Consider the following 16,811-nt stretch of genomic DNA (forward strand, 5'->3'; position numbering starts at 1 on the left):
AAGGAGGTAATTAAAGTTAAATGAGGTCATAAAGGTGGGGCCCTAATCCAATATGAACTAGTGTCCTTATAAAAAGAGGAAGAGACATTAGAAATGTCTCTCTCTCTCTCTCTCTCTCTCCTTTGTGCTCAGAGGGAAGGCCACATGAGGACACACAGAGAAAGCAGCCTTCTGCCACCCATGGCGAGACATCTCACCAGAAACCAACCTATCACCCTGATCTTAGATTTCCAGTCTCCAGAACTGTGAGAAGATAAATTGCTGTTGTTTTAACAACCAAGTTTGTGGGTTTCTGTTATGGAATCCAGAGTTGAGCACAACCTGGGTGATCAATACATTTTTCTTTAAGTGACTTTCCCCGCTCTAGCGTATTTGCAAAAAATTTTGAAATTACAGGATCTTAAGCTTATAAGAGTTGACCAGACTAAATCTAAGCAACTTGCTAACACATATATCCCATTTATTTAAGAAACACAGGAACATTGAAAGTAACCAGAAATTCTCATGCTTTAATTTCTTACTTTACCTGTATTCTAAAATCTATCAGTGTATAACAAAAATATTACATTTAATTTTTGTATAGGTACTTTGAATGAATTTGCAGGCCACAACTAGAACATTTCTGGTTGCAGAGAATCTAGTTCAGGCCTCATTTTATAGATGACCCAGGAGGTCCAGGAAGGCTAAGTGACTTGTGAAAGACACATAACTTCTTAATGGCCAAGCCAGCACTGGAACCCAATTCCAATGATTTCTGGTGTCTTTAGAATGCCTTCCAATTTACCACACTCAGTGTTGTGTTACAAAGGTAATACATTTTTATTATATAATATGTTTTAGATTCCCCAGATAATACAGATGACCAGAAATAATATTGAACACCCTAACACTTGAAGTAAAACATGTTATTTTGAGCATTACTTTTAAATAATCATTTGGGGTTGTACTAGTCAGCTACAGACAACAAGGCTGTATAACAAACAGCTCCATGACTTACCATTACAGGCATTTATTTTCACTCTTGGGCCTGTGAATATTCTGTGCTCTCACTGGGCTCAGCTGAGGATCAGGTGGGCTTAGCTTCAGGTATGGGGAGGGTTGATATCTCCTCCATGGTCTCTTCAGCTTCCTTGGACCCAGCTGCTGTTCGGATCTGCTCTGTTCAGGGCAAATGGCAAAAGCTCAAGAACCAAGCCAAACCATGCAAATACATTTACATCCACTGCTAGTGTAACTCCTGCTAATATTTCAGTAACTAAAATAAGTCCTATGGCCAAGTCCAACATCAGTCGGGTGGGGCTGTATACACATACCACCCCAACTAGCCTGGGAATCATTGCAAAGTCTCACAGCAAAGAACATGGGTGTGTAATCCTATCACAGGAGAGTGACACATTGAAAACAAGAATCCAATCTATAATCCACTCTATCCGGTTATTAGAATATAGTTTGTAAACTGTACTTTAAATAATTCCATGCAACAAATTTATGAACCAAAAGTGAGAATAAATTTCAGTAAGCTGTATGCATTCCTTTAAGATAAGGAAACACAGTACTAATTAAAAAGTTCTGTATTTCTTAAGCATAATATATGTCTCCTGTGAAGAATGTTTGCTTGCCTTATATGCAAGGCTTTGTCTAAACGAGAAAAAAAAATTTATTCTGGTTGTAAACTTGTCATTTGGAAAAATTGTTGTGCGGGGCTGACTACTATGAGTGCACTGGTAGGTGGGGCTGGTCCCTAACCCAGTTGGCTGCCAGGCCCTGCCTGCCTTGTGTAGTGGCTGCCAGCCCTCTGTGGGTATGTCTGGGTCCTAGGGTAGCTTGCTGCTGGGGCAGGGAGGCCCAGGGTTGGTGCCAGCCTGCTGGTGGGCTTGTAAGTGTCTGGTGCTAATAGGCTACAGGGAGGAATCCAAAAATGGTGCTTGCCAGCACCAGTGTCCTCGTGGAATAATGAGCTCCCCCAAATGGCTACCACCAGCATCTGTGTCCCCAGAGGGAGTCCCAGTTGCCTTCGGCCTCTCTGGGAGGCTCTTCAAGATCAGCAAATAGGTCTGACCCAGCTCCATTCAAATTATTGCCTCTGTGCTGGGACTCAGAGCATGTGAGATTTTGTCTGCAACCTTTAAAAGTAGAGTCTGGAAAACAGTATGGAGATTCCTCAAAAAACTAAAAATATTTTCCCTGTGATCCAGCAGTCCCATTCCTGGGCGTATATCCAGAGGGAATTCTAATTTAAAAAGATACATGCACCCTAATGTTCACAGCAGCACTATTTACAATAGCCAAGACATGGAAACAACCTAAAAATCCATCATCAGATGACTGGATAAAGAAGTTGTAGTATATTTATTCAATGGAATACTACTTGGCCATAAAAAAGAATAAAATAATGCCATTTACAGCAACATGGATGGACCTAGAGATCATCATTCTAAGTGAAGTAAGCCAGAAAGAGAAAGAAAAATACCACGTAATATCACTTATATGTGGAATCTAAAAAAAAAGAAAGACAAATAAACTTATTTACAAAACAGAAATAGATTCATAGATATAGAAAACAAACTTACAGTACCAGGGAGGAAGCTGGTGGGAAAGGGTAACTTGGGATTTTGAGATTTGCAGATACTAACCAATATATATATATTTTATATATATATATATAAAAAATAGATAAACAACAAGTTTATACTCTATAGCACAGGCAACTCTATTCAATATCTTTTAACTTATAATAAAAAAGAATATGAAAAGGAATATATATGTATATGTATATGTATGACTGAAATATGATGCTGTACACCAGAAATTGACACAACACTGTAAACTGATTATACTTCAATTAAAAAAAAAAGAGTAGAGTCTTTCCCCCTAGCCCTCCAGCCCTCCCTATGCAAGCCTTCTGGTACTCAAAGCCTGACTTTCTGGGGGGTCATCTTCCTGGTGCAGGACCCTGGGCTGGGGAGCCCAAGCTGGGGCTCAGACCCCTTGCTCGTTGGGGAGGACCTCTGCAGCTGTGATTGTCCGGCTGTCTGTGGGCCACCCACCTGGGGATGTGGGTCTTGACTAGACTACATCTCGGCCCTTCCTACACATCTCCTTGTGGTTCCTTCTTTTTATCTTCAGTTGTGGAAAATCCTTTCTGCTAGCCTTCAGGTCATTCTTGTAGACAGTTGCTCTGTAGATAGCTGTAATTTGGCATGTCCACGCGAGGAGATCGGCTCAGGGGCTCCCCTCCTCCACCATCGTGGCCACACCTCCATCCATCACGTTCTTTATACACTACATCACTTGAGCTTTTCCGTCACTTTTATGCAGCGCGACACTGAACAATTACAATAGCTACTTATTATTGAACATCTCCTACTTGCCAAGCATACCAAGAACCCTCATCTACTTCTCACGTCAACTCTGCCAAGAAAGCATTAGTGTTCGTATTTTAAAAATAAGGAAACGAGGCTCAGAGAAGCCGAACACTTAGAAAACCTGGTAAACCTTGTGGACTGGATCAGTCAGATAATATCAGAAACAAATTAGTCCTAACTCCAGTGGCTTAACACAATTAAGGTTTAAAAAAATTTTTTTTTCAGTGGAGGTACTGGGGATTGAACCCAGGACCTTGTGCATGCTAAGCATGTGCTCTATCACTGAGCTATGCTATACCCTACCCCACCCCACCCCACCCCCACAACTGAGGTTTATTCTCACTCATGGTTCACATCCCAGTGGGCTTGTGAGGAGCTCTTCTCCATATGATTACTCACAGACCTGGCTGACTGGGGCTTTACCACTGTTTAGCTGCAGCATCTGGACCAAATGGCTTTCCCCATCACCATGGAGACGAACAGAGACCTGGATGGTCACACACTGAACTGAAGAATTTAAGTTTTCAATCCAGAAGTAGCCTGCATCCCTTCCACTCACATCCAGTGTCAGAACTAGTCACATGGCTTTCACTATTACCAGGGGGCCTAGGACGTGCAGGGGAATACTTGGTTATCTAGTGAGCGGCAAACATCACAGCTACGTAGACAATCCGAGACCTTCCTGTCTATAAAATAGGTAGTCTGCCCATTAGACCCTAATTCCTTCTGGGTCTGGCGAGAACATTTGTCTTGCAATCTTTTATTTCATTGTTTTAAAGTAACAGTTGTCATTTCTAATTTTTTTTTCCTTTTTAATTCTTTTCTTTCTTTGGACGGGGGGTGTAATTAAGTTTATTTATTTATTTTATTTAAATTTTTTAAATGGAGGCACTGGGGATTGAACCCAGGACCCCATGCATGCTAAGCACGTGCTCTACCACTGAGCTATACCCTCCCCACTAAAGTATCAGCTGTTAAAGGATTCCCTTATAGTAAATGTAGAAAAAACACAGAGGTGGTAGCAGTGTAGAGATAGAGAGCATGGGTCTTAGAACCAGACTTCCTGAGTTTGTATCTTGGCTCTTTTTACATGCTGCGTGCCCTGGGGTGAATTATTCAACCTCTCTGTGTATCAGTTTTGTGCATCTGTTAAAGAGAATAATACTGGTATTAATAATAAAGTCTACGTAATAGGGTTGTCAGGATTAAATGAGTTCATTGAAGCAAAGCATGAGGACAGCGCTTAAGACGGTGAGGGCTCAATAAATCTCGTGCTTATTATCATCGAGCCACTTAGCTTTTCACTGAGAAAAACTGTTTCCCAGCTGTAGGGTCTAACTTCAGCCAGAGATTTTGCAAACGTGTGCCCTGGGTCACAAAGGCAACCACAGGAAAGGGAATAACAGTGCAAACCTCGAACCACTATTGGAAAAACAACTCAAAGGTCACGGTCAGTTGCAAATGGTCGAGCTGCGGGGTCTGCAGTGGCAGACGCAAGGGAGTGTGGGTGCAAAGAACAGAATGTAAAGCAGCCAGATGTTCGCAAGCCACACATGAAATTCAATCTTGATAATCCCTCCTTGTGTATCCTATACACAGTATGATGTATTTAGACAGGGTTTTGGATATTCATGAATCAGGAAGTAAAACTGGGTGGGGAGGGTATAGCTCAGAGCATGTGGTTAGCATGCCACGAGGTCCTGGGTTCAGTCCCCAGTACCTCCATTTAAATAAGTAAATAAATAAACCTAATTACCTCCCCCCTTATAAAAAAGTAAAACTAGACTAAACACTTAGATTTTAATATGTATGTGTATGCATGACTGGGACACTGTGCTGTGTGTCAGCAACTGACACATTGTAACTGACTGTACTTCAATTATAAAAATAATTTTTAAAAAAGAAAAAAGTTTAGATTTTATTTAACTTACTCTCATTTCACACATATACACACACAAGAAATATGTTCAATCTCTCCTTGGCTCCTGGGGCTGGAGAACATTCTTGAAAAGCCCAGGACTGCTTGAACTTTTATTCCTTCTTTTCCAGAGAGTCTCTGTGGGGATTGTGAGTTCTCAGCGGCTCTGCACGGGATGCACGAGCACAACTTCCTCTTCACTCACTCCACCAGGGGTGTGAGACTGAAAACCACCTACCAGGAGTTTGCCCCACCTGCCAGGGCAGCTATCTTCCAGCTGCCAGCATCTCCCGGATGCACCCAACCCGCTTTCATTTCAACCTTGAGAACTCATCCAAACCTCTGTGAGGAGGAAATCTCGTTCAGGTGTATCAACAACTCTGGAGCATTCACCTTCAAAGTAAATGCATTTCTGTTTGAATTCAAGTTTTCTTCTCTAAATCGAGAGCTCTCCTGAAGCCCATGTGTTTGCCAGCTCACTCTGCCATGGAGATAAGAAAAACACTTCCGCCTCTGAATGCGCTTTAAAATTTACTTTTAAAAAGTAAGTTAATTTTGAAATAAGACATTCAAATCTCCTTCCATGTACATGATTTAACAAAAGTAATGAACAGTTAATAGTAATTTCTATGAGTATAAGAGCCTTAATGTAGTTCTCCTCTATTTTCTTCTATTCATCTTTATGTCTGTTAAATAAAAGAGATTTATTTCATACTCTACACATAATTATGGTTTTGTGCCTCTGCGTTAGTACTAGGGAATGCCTTGTTCCTTCTCTGCTTGAAAAGAAGGTTTTATAATTTCAGAGAAGTAAATAAGCATCTGAAAGGCAGAGCCTATAAGCAGAGATTAGACCGTAGACACTGACCCAATATTGTTGACTTTAAGATTTACAGGGGAATTCATAATGCTCAGGGTAGGCAGCAAGAAACAGCCCTGAGAGGGCTCAGTAAGTTTAAGAGGCTTTTGACTCTACAGACCAGGATAAATGTAAGGACTGTAGTCAATGAATATTTATGCCCCTCTCAACCAGTTATAGTACATTTTCACCAAGTCAATGGCACGTTTACTTATTCTAGTTTTGTTTGGGTCCAGGTTGAGCTATTTACTTTCCAGACAATAGCCAATAGCCTATAAATATGAACCCTTTCTCCCTTCCTTCCTTCCTTCCTTCCTTCCTTCCTTCCTTCCTTCCTTCTCTTCCTTCTCTTTCTTTTCTTTTTCTTTCTTTCTTTTTCTTCCTTCCTTCTCTTCCTTTTTCTTTCTTCCTTTCACATTGGGCCCCCTTGTTTTTCTTATGCTGGTAGTTCCAGGTTGAGCTCTTTACTTTCCAAACAATAGCCTATAAAAATGAAGTCTGTTTTCTCTGTCTTTGGGTTCTGTGGGTCAGAAGTTCTGGCTCAGCTTCCCTGGATCCTCTGCTCAGGGTCTCATGAGTCTGCGGTCCAGGTGTCAGTGGGCTGCAGTCTCACTTGGAGGCTCAGTGGGGAAGAATCTGCTTCCAAGCTCACTCAGGTGTTGGCAGAATTCATTCCTTTGAGACTGTGGGATTGAGGGCCCTGGCTTCTTGCCGGCTGGAGGCTGGAGACGACTCTCAGCCTGTGGATGGGTTTCCTGAGTGGCAACTTACTTGAACCGTGTCTTGAGCGGGTCTGCTGGCAACACAGAGTCTTATATAACATCACATAATCACAGAAATGACAGCCCATGGCCATTGCAGGTTCTGTTGCTTAAAAACAGTCTGCGGAGGGGGTTACACAGGGCATGACCACCAGGGGTTGGGGACTATGACTGTCCACCTGGACCCTGTCCTCCGCAGTGTTCATGTCCCCGCACTCTCCTCTAATCTGTGACAGTCACTCGGTCCTCTTGGCCTTTGCATCCTTGACACTTTTGAAGACTACTGAGTTGCTCTTTGATTGATTTGCATACTTTTAACTGTTACGTTTTTAAGTTATTAAAATATTTTTCTCAGAAAATTGTGGGCACATCCATCCTGTTTACCCTCCCTGCAAACATTACACTATTGAAGAGTCACGTGTCTCTTGTATCTGTCCCTTTGTTTTCGTTTCCTGAGAGACTGTGGAGAAGAGACATTGCCAGCACAAGAGACCACATCAAGGAGTCATGGGTTAGGTGCCAAAGGTTGTGAGCCTAGAAGAATGATAACATCTTTGGTAGAAATCAGAACATTACGGGGAAAATTCTGCCTTGGGTAGTGTTGTGAGCATTTATGGGTTCCCCTCCGGGAAACCTCGCTGACTCTCAGGGTGTGTGATTCAGGTGGAGAGAACTGCACCCCCAGCTCCAGCTGCTAAACCTGTCAGAGCCCTGGGTCACAGTCCCTGGCTCAGGGATTGGCTTGTGACCCAATCAGAGCCACCCAGATACTGAGAGGCAATGCCTCTGAGGGCATTTGAGGAAGAGACAGGCATCCTACGCTATGAGGTGCCTCATGGGATTTATATCCCTGGAACCCTGGCATGCATTCTATGTGTGTTTCTTAATATTAGGTTTTGCTAAGAGACAGAGACCTCAAATTTACAATCATTTAAACAACATAGAAATGCATTTTTTTCCTACATGATTGAAGTCCGAGGTAAGCAAGTCAGGGCTGTGTGGTGGCTCCAAGGTCGTCCGAGAGTGGTTTCTTTGTCTCTTGCTCTGTCGTCCTTGATAACATGGCTTTACTGATGGTCCCAGACGGCTGCCTGAGCTTCCAGGCTGTAGGCAGGAGGAGGGGCTGAAGAGGGATCCTCCAAGGACACTTTCTGGAAATTGCTTATGACACTTCTACTTGTATCTCATTGGCCAGAACTTAAGTCACACTACTATGCTTAACTGCAATAGAGGCATGGAAATTATCTCGGGAGGCTGTGTGCCCAGCTGCAGGTTAGAGGTTTCATTACAAGGGCATAAAGAGAGGACAGCTATGGGAGGACAACGTGCTTTCTCTGCTTTTCTCCCCACCAAAGGAGAGCCTGACTGAGAACAGAGCCTGTCCTGAAGGAGCAGCATTGAAAGATGAAAATAAATCAATCTTGTCCCAATGGTGACATTGAACCTCTGGATCAAGCTGCACCTGAAGCCAAACTACCCCTGCTACTTAAGCTGATAACCAACCTTCCTTCCTCCCTTCCTTCCTTCCTCCCTCCCTTCCTTCTCATTCTTCTTTTTTTTTTTTTAAACTGAAAAATGTTTGATTGGTACAGAAAGAAGGATTCTCCCAAAGAGCATATGAGATCATCTCTATTCTTTTGTCCTCTCAAGTTCTCCATTCCCCTCTCAGTTGCTCAGAATGGCAACTGAGCTTTCCCTCGGATCTCCTAATGGCCAAATAATGTATCTCCATGCTCTATTTCCTTTCAGTCTAAAGGAGAGGGAACTGTTCGTGTCTCTTAGAACCTGCCTTTTGGGATTTGATTAAAGATTTAAAAATATGTTGGCTTGTAAATCTCTACTAAAACTCATAAGCTGGAATTCTCAGCTCTACCTATTCTCGGTATATTTATTTTATCTGTAGCAAATGCTTCTTGGAATTCTGCTCTTCAGTGAAAACTCCGTCAGATTGCTTGGCTGCACAACCACCTCCTCTTTCTTGGTTATGATTTTTATTAACGTTAACCGTATCTGTGGGAATTAGAGCTTCACGGTTTTCTTTCTTTTGATCCCCGAACCCTACCATAATAGATCTCATTTTAAGAGATTCCAAACAGTTGGTCAGCAGTTCAGCTTTATTTTTATTTTAAGTAACTTTGCTATTTGTATCAATTTGCCCAGCCTGTCCTCTTGGCATCTTCCCCCACCCCCACCCCCGGCCCGGGTCTCTCCTTTGAAGCAAAAGATACAAAGCATTAGATTTGGAGGTTTTCCTGTCAGATTCTGAAAGCATAGCTTGCACTTAAATTATTATGCGTCTCTGTACCTACTTACATCCGCAAAGTGATTAGAAGTGTCTACCAACTGCAATCCTCAGGCTCTGAAATTGGGCTTTTTGAATTTAAATGATACCGCAGCACCATATGGCGGAGGAGAAAGGAGTGCTCAGTTTCTGATCTCACGGAGAGTTGCTCTCAAGCAAGGGAAATTGCCGTCACAGGCCTGGTTTCACCGGCTCTCCGAGGCCTCGCATCACCTGCGCGAGCGCGCAGGACTCTTCCGAGGCCACGGCCAGGACGGTTGCTACGGATCACACGGACGAGAGAGCCCGCCCGAGGCCACCCCCGCCCACCTTCCCCCCACCGGCGCTGATGCGGCCCTGAGGCCAGGTTCCAGAAGCGCGAGAACTCTAGGTGCCCTTCACTTACACGTCTTTAAAAAAAGGGTTTAACCTGCGGCAGAGCCACATTCAGAGCATCATTCGTTTCCCCGAGGGCGTGACAGGCGCCGGCTACCCGCCCGGGTGCAATCATACCTGGGAGCACCGTGGAGACCCCTAAAGCTTCAGAAGCACAAGGTCGAATTCTGCAAAGTCCAGGTGTGCAGGGTGGGAAGACGGGGATGCTGCTAATTTATGACCAGGGGGACTCTCCTCTGTGAGTCTGTCACAAATCAATGCGACTCTGGGAGCTACACATCCTCTTTAGGATTATAAACGGGATCCGGACGTTTTCGAGTCTCTGCCACCGTGGTGACTGAGGATCCTCTCCCTCGCGCCCGATGTTGTGGGAACACCTTACTCCTAATGAGACGGCAAACTTCTACTACCTTCCTCTCAAATCGGTGTTAGGACAGTTCAGGCCACGCCAGGGCTGGGGACCTCTCTTGTCTAGCTTGGATATGAATGAAGCAAGGTCCTCTCACCCACTGGTGGCACATATCGCCCCTTGTATTCCAGACCCTCTCTCTACCTGCCCTCTGCTCCTGGTGGCTGGCTGAAGTGACATCCACGGGGTCCCTGCCCTCCAGCTTCTAGTTGGGGTCCAGCGGCGAGCATAGGCAGGGAGGTCGGGGTGTTTTTTTCCCTGGCATCCTGACACTGCTCCTGCCAGGGGGCCCTCTCCTCTCTGATCTCTGTAACTTCCCTTACTCTCTGCCCCTTCAGTCTCTGCACCTCCTCCCTGCTGTCCCAATACTACGCTATCCATTGTGGTTTCCCTAGTCCTGCCCACACTTTTATAAGGAATCCACTTTTTAAGAAAACTGAAGTACCATCAGTTACAGTGTGTCAATTTCTGGTGTTTAGCACAATGTCCCAGTCTTGCATATACATACATACAAGAATCCACCTCTCTAACGCTCCTCAAATTTCTCCATTTCAGCATGGAAGCCTATGTGTTAAAACAGCATTTAATGAAAAAGAATCTGAAAAAAATATATATATATATCTGAGTATGTATGTATCACTTTGCTAACATAACACTGTAAATCAATGGTACTTCAATAAAAAAATTAAAAAGAAAAAAAAAAGCCCAGCATTGTCCCGATTTGCCCATTTTCCCTTCTGCCTCTTTCACATGTCCTGACTCTTAATGGTCTTTCCTTTCTTTTCTTTTTCTTTTTTCCAATTTCTCTTATTTAAATTGAGGTATAGTCAGTTTACAATGTTGTGTCAATTTCTGGTGTACAGCACAGTGCTTCAGTCATACATGAATATACATATATTCATTTTCATATTCTTTTCACCATAAGCTACAATATATTGAATATATTTCCCTGTGCTATACAGTATAAACTTGTTTATGTATTTTATATATATTAGTCAGTATCTGCAAATTTCAAACTCCCACTTTATCCCTTCACACCCTCTTCACACCTTACTTCCCTGGTAACCATAAGTTTGTTTTCTATGTCTGTGAGTCTGTTTCTGTTTTGCAAATAAGTTCATTTATCTTTTTTTTTTTTTTCAGATTCCACATATAAGTGGTATCACATGGCGTTTTTCTTTCTCTTTCTGGCTTACTTCACTTAGAATGACAGTCTCCAGGTCCATCCATGTTGCTGCAAATGGCATTATTTCATTATTTTTTATTGCTGAGTAGTATTCCACTGTATAAATATACCACAACTTCTTTATCCTGTCATCTGTCGATGGACATTTAGGTTGTTTCCATGTCTTGGCTATTGTAAATAGTGCTGCTATACACACTGGGGTCAGGTGTCTTTTTAACTTAAGGTTTCCTCTGGATATATGCCCAGGAGTGGGGATTGCTGGGTCATATGCTAAGCCTAATTTTAGTTTTTTGAGGAATCTCTGCACTGTTTTCCACAATGGCTACATGAAACTGCATTCCCATCAGCAGTGGAGGAGGGTTCCCTTTTTGCCACACCCACTCCAGCATGTATCATTTGTGGACTTTTGAATGATGGCCGTTCTGTAACAGTCTTTCAGGTGTCTGTAAAAGACCACAATCTTGGCTTGTACTTATGTACTTTGTACGGGTTTGCCCTGCCTCGTTTCCAGAAGTGTGTGACGCTGTGCCTGTTTGCTGGTTTTGCCCCAGTGCCAACTTGTCTCTGCCCTCTGAAAATGCCCTGTACCTTGAGGTCACCCACACAACCTTTTACAAATGGGGGGAATCTTCAAATGTGAAGACCATCTTCAAAAATAGATTTTATTGAAGTCAGTCCTTTAAAATAGAGTTTGATTGAAACATTTTTTGGCATGGATATAACCTCAGAAATATAATACGCAATTGCCTGGTGACATTGAAGTATCTACTATTTTGGTTAGCACAGATTTCACTTGGATTCTTTTGAGATAATTGTCTTCTTATATAAGATGGCAATTTCTTTTCTTAGGTACCCATCGCTGTATTGGAAAAAAAATGCCAGTGAGAAAAAATGCCAATGTACTTCAACTTGTGATAAAAAATAATCCAAATATGGCTGCTAATTTCTAGGCTATTCAAAATCAGGATTCAAGACCAAAGTAGACACTACTTAATTTTTAGTATAAGAGAAGTACATGGTGCCTTTAAATAGTGGTCAAATTGTTTTGAAACCTAGGTATTCTGATGATGGATTTGGGCAAGGACTTTTACCCAAGTGGAAAAAGGAGATGTAGCAGATGCTCTAAATGCCCCCTCACCTCCCCCTGGCCCCCAACAGATGTCACCTGCTGCTTCTGCAGAGAATGCCTTTTTTTGCAAAGCAGTTTCCCCTCTCCTGCATCTCTCTGCCAGGGTGAAGAGGATGCCCACGTGCTTGAGACGCATGCCTCAGGAGCAACCCTCAACCATGTAGGGACAGGAGTTAGAGGATAAAGAGCCACATTTCTTCATCTTTTGGGAGAAGAGACAATTCCGAGATGCGCTCTAGGCAGCCGATCATGGACCCAGTAGGACTGAGACCCTGCTGCCCTCGGCAGCAACCTGCTAATCAGCACACCCTTCGTTGTATTCCTCCCTTTCCTGTCTTACTTCCCTACTCTCTCTGTGCTTCCTGTGACCGTCTCCCAAATAAGCTACATGTACGCCAATTCTTGTCTCGGGGACTGGCTTTTGGGAGAACACCATTAGGAGACTCCAAAAGGACAGTGAGAGGTGAGAACTACAGGACAGATCAGGCCGTTCCTAGCTTCAAGAGAACAGTGTCTTTCTCGGGGACGTAGAAAACAAACTTATGGTTATGGGGGGTAAACGGGTGGGAAGGGATAAATTGGGAGTTCGAGATTTGCAGATACTAACTACTGTATATAAAATAGATAAAAAAACAAGGTCTTACTGTACAGCACAGGAAATGATACTCAATATCTTGTAGTAACCTATAATGAAAAAGAATATGAAAACAAATATATGTATGTATATATATATATGACTGGGACATTCTGCTGGACACCAGAAATTGACACATTGTAACTGACTGTACTTCAATTAAAAAAAGAGAGACTAGTGTCTTTTATGTTCTTCTCAATCACCCCTGTCTTTAGACTGCAAACGACTGAGAACACTAGCTGTTACTTATCAACTCTATAAATCTCTACAGTCTATGCACGTGATGAAGGAGGACCTGATAAATATTTGATAATAGTGACAACTCTAAGATTATGCCACTTCGGGTAGCCAATACCATACATAGTCAAAGGTATCATTATTGCAAAAGAACAAATATAGCTCTACCTTTTTTTGTTTTTAATTCAAAGGTAAGTGTGGTTAGCTCCCTCTTAGACATTTCTAGAAGCTAAAAGAATACAATGTCTTTCTCAGATGAATCCCATTAGGGGATAAGTTTATACAACTGTGTTCCATGCAAATGGAGTTTCTTCTCAGATAGCTTGTCAGTTTTTCACATTTTTTTGACTCACGTCAAGAGCCTAGGAGGAGTGGTTGCAAGACCTCTGCACGGTTCCTTTGACAGCAGCGCAGTCTCACCAAATGCACGTGGCGGGTATTTACTTACATGCACAGCCTGGTCTTAACATTTAGAACTGGCTGGAGACCTTTATAAACCTTTTTGGAAGGAGCCCAATCCAAACATAATAAATGGCAGAGAATTCAGTGGAGAAAATAACCATCAAACAAGAATTAGGTGCATAATTTAACTAAGCAACTTCCCCAATTGTGACCTTTATTCTTTGACTTATTATCCACCCACCATTCAGTGAGAGGAATAATGTTTTCAGCATATTGCTTTAGGAACTTTTCCCATAAATAACTCACTAGCATTCATCACATAGTAGAACAGTGAAAAGTCACACCAGGGTAATACCAGACAATTTCTTCATCTCGCTAATGTTAATGAAATTGAATAGGCTTGCTCCAAAATTCATTGAGAATCATTATTCACTGTCCTAGAAGGCACTTAATCATAGCCAGTTGCCCAAAGATTACATTACACACCTCGGAGGGAGGAAAGTTATGGTATAAAAAGAATCTTCCAGGCTGTACACAGTAGGACAAAATACGTGATTATGGCTCCTGGAAACCCAAGCAAGTCAGCTTCAGTTTTAAGCGTCAAGCTTCATTTTAAAACATCAAGCTAGAAGGCAGCATATCTTAGTGAAACACGGTGAAGTGCTCTTTCAGATTCTCACACATTTCATCCTTCAAACCGTATCCTTTCTTCATCCCAACCACAGTTAGGCATCCCTTGCAAATAAGCTAATGGTATAGCAGCAGTAAGTGCCGAGACAACCCCAATTATCTCTTAATCACGCACAGCAGGCTTCCCATGTGTGTGCCCCCTTCTGAGGACGCTTTACGAGAAACAAAGAAAGCCAAGCAAAGCAGTTAGAGATCCCACGCAGGCTTCTTGATGGCAGGTTCACTCTGAAACGCTGTGGGGCAAGACACAGACAGCAGTAACCATCACCAGGAAGAGCTTGCCCAGATCAAGAAAATAACCGGACCGGGTCAGATGATTCTATTCGCACGGAAGGACTTGGACTAGGAACCAAAGCGGGTGGAGATGATCGGACGCGCAAATCAATGGTTTTACAAGGAGCTCTAGCCCTCGACAGGTGGAGAAGGAGATTTCAGGCACCTCATCTCAGCCTGTGCCCCTCAGGGTGGTTTTGTATCTCTTTGGAGAGAGAATCAACAGCTCCTTGTTATTGTGAGATCATATATTCAGTGGGGGAAATGGTCTTAAGACCAGAAATATGTCAGACAACTCCATTTCATCCTCAGGGAAGATTAATGTGATTGGGAAAAGCCTATCAATTAATTAGTCAATAGAATTTATGGTGGGGGGAGGGTATAGCTCAGTGGTAGAGCATGTACTTGGCATGCATGAGGTCCTGGGTTCAATCCCCGGTACCTCCCCACAAAACGAACAAACAAAAAACCCACAAAGAAGCAAAAAAAAAAAAAAAAAATCCAAACAAAGAAGCAAAAAAAAAAAAAGTTTATGGCATGACTCTTAGTTGCCAGCACCATCCAAAGGCAGGTGAATACAAACTTTGCACGAACTCTGTGCTTTTTTCACACGTTCAGTGAGAGAGCTGCTGTAGGGAAGGCAGTCCCAGACTCTGTGGATGCTGTGAACATGAAAATGCACTGACTAAGGGGGATAATAATTACTCTGTGTGTATAAGTCTCTTGCCAGATAATAAAGGATGTTCAAAAGTTTTCTTTCCTTTGATTCATACACCACGACCCGTGAAATGAACAGGGAAGCATATTAACCCCTTTCAACAAAGAAGAAAGTCTCATGCTCAATCGTCGTGAAATTTGCAAGAGCTGTGGGAATTTAAGGACCCAGCACACAGCCGTGATTACACTTACTGCAGGAGGAGGTTGCGAGAGTGGACAGGCAGGGGTTTCTGGAACCAGGCCTTTGAGAAAGTTCCATGAGCCCACTAATTCGCCCCACCCGAACCTTCCAGCCTTGCTCCATCCTCCGTTCCTACGGCACATTTTCAGTCTTTACTTCAGCTGCTCAGACTGCTCCTCTCCCTTTGTTCGTTCTCTCTTCTGCTATGTCAGTGGTCTCAAGCCCGGCTTTACAGCAGGGTCACCTGCTGAGTTTCTTATTAATTCGGTTCCTTGGGCTCCACCACAGACCAGCTGAATCAGAAATCCCTGATGCAGTCCACTACCAGAGCTGCTTTTGCTGTTTGGAAACCAGGGACTGGATTTTGGACTCCTCTGGGGCATTTGCTTTGTCTTTTTTAATTTTTTAACTTTTATTTACTTTTTGGGAGGGGGGTCATTATATATATATCTATATATACATATATATGTGTGTGTATATATATATGTATATATTTATACAGAGGTACTGGGGATTGAACCCAGGACCTCATGAATGCTAAGCACATGCTCTACCACTGACCTATACCCTCCTCCCTCCATCTTTAAAATTTTTATGACCCAGTCTGATACAGTAATATTCCAGTCAAGAATTGGAATATTTGGAATAAAGTTAATTGGTGAACCTAAGGGAAAGTGAACCTAGGTGTGTGTTTGATTATCTTTGCAAATTTTCTGTGAGTTTGGCATTTTTCAATACAAAAAATTGGAGGAAGAAAAGATATAACTAGTTGAATAATCACTAACAAATTTGGAAAGAGTTAAAAAAAAAAAAGAAACCAAAGTGAATTGTGCTTCAATACTAAACTCACTAATTTTTTATCAAATGAGTGAATGATCTGACCTCCAACCTTTTATTTTTTATTTAGGAGCAACTATTAAAAGCAAGAACTATCAAAGGGAGAATTCGTTACCAGGAAGATCTCAGAAAGGGGAGCACTGGAGACTAAAAAGGAGCTTTTCTTCTCTGTTGCATTGTTGGAACTTGCAACCAATTCTTCTCCAAAAATGTCCCCTATTCTATATCATCCTCTAACTAGAAACCTATTTCTTCTTTTATTTCCAGTTAACCCCCCATTTGTCTGTACAATAGACCGGGATCAACCAGAGCAGCAACAAGAGGTCAGGCCAAGAAAGATACTGGCTGGTTATGGTGTTCCTTTCTGGTTAGCCTCAGAGCCCACAGTCCCTTTCTGCAGAGTCCTTTCCACATGAGGCATCATGCTTTGTACCATGCACCACCACCATCCAGGCTCACCTGATTGGAGTAGCAATGGGAGCCAGGTTGAAAGATGGCCAAAGGTCAGCACAGTTCCAGGTGGCCTGGATCTTTCC

At 42.7% G+C, this 16,811-nt stretch overlaps 1 long non-coding RNA gene across 1 annotated transcript in view; it reads right to left on the reverse strand.

Moving 5' to 3' along the window:
• Window positions 1–608: 608 nt before the first annotated feature.
• Window positions 609–16,811, reverse strand: part of LOC141573715 (uncharacterized) — a 237,956-nt gene continuing 221,753 nt past the window's right edge. The window contains exon 3 of the long non-coding RNA XR_012499731.1: window positions 609–1,158. This is a non-coding gene — a long non-coding RNA (uncharacterized LOC141573715). The remainder of the gene's footprint in view (window positions 1,159–16,811) is intronic.

Source organism: Camelus bactrianus, chromosome 17 (assembly GCF_048773025.1).
Source record: "Camelus bactrianus isolate YW-2024 breed Bactrian camel chromosome 17, ASM4877302v1, whole genome shotgun sequence".
Classification (NCBI taxonomy): Eukaryota; Metazoa; Chordata; class Mammalia; order Artiodactyla; family Camelidae; genus Camelus; species Camelus bactrianus.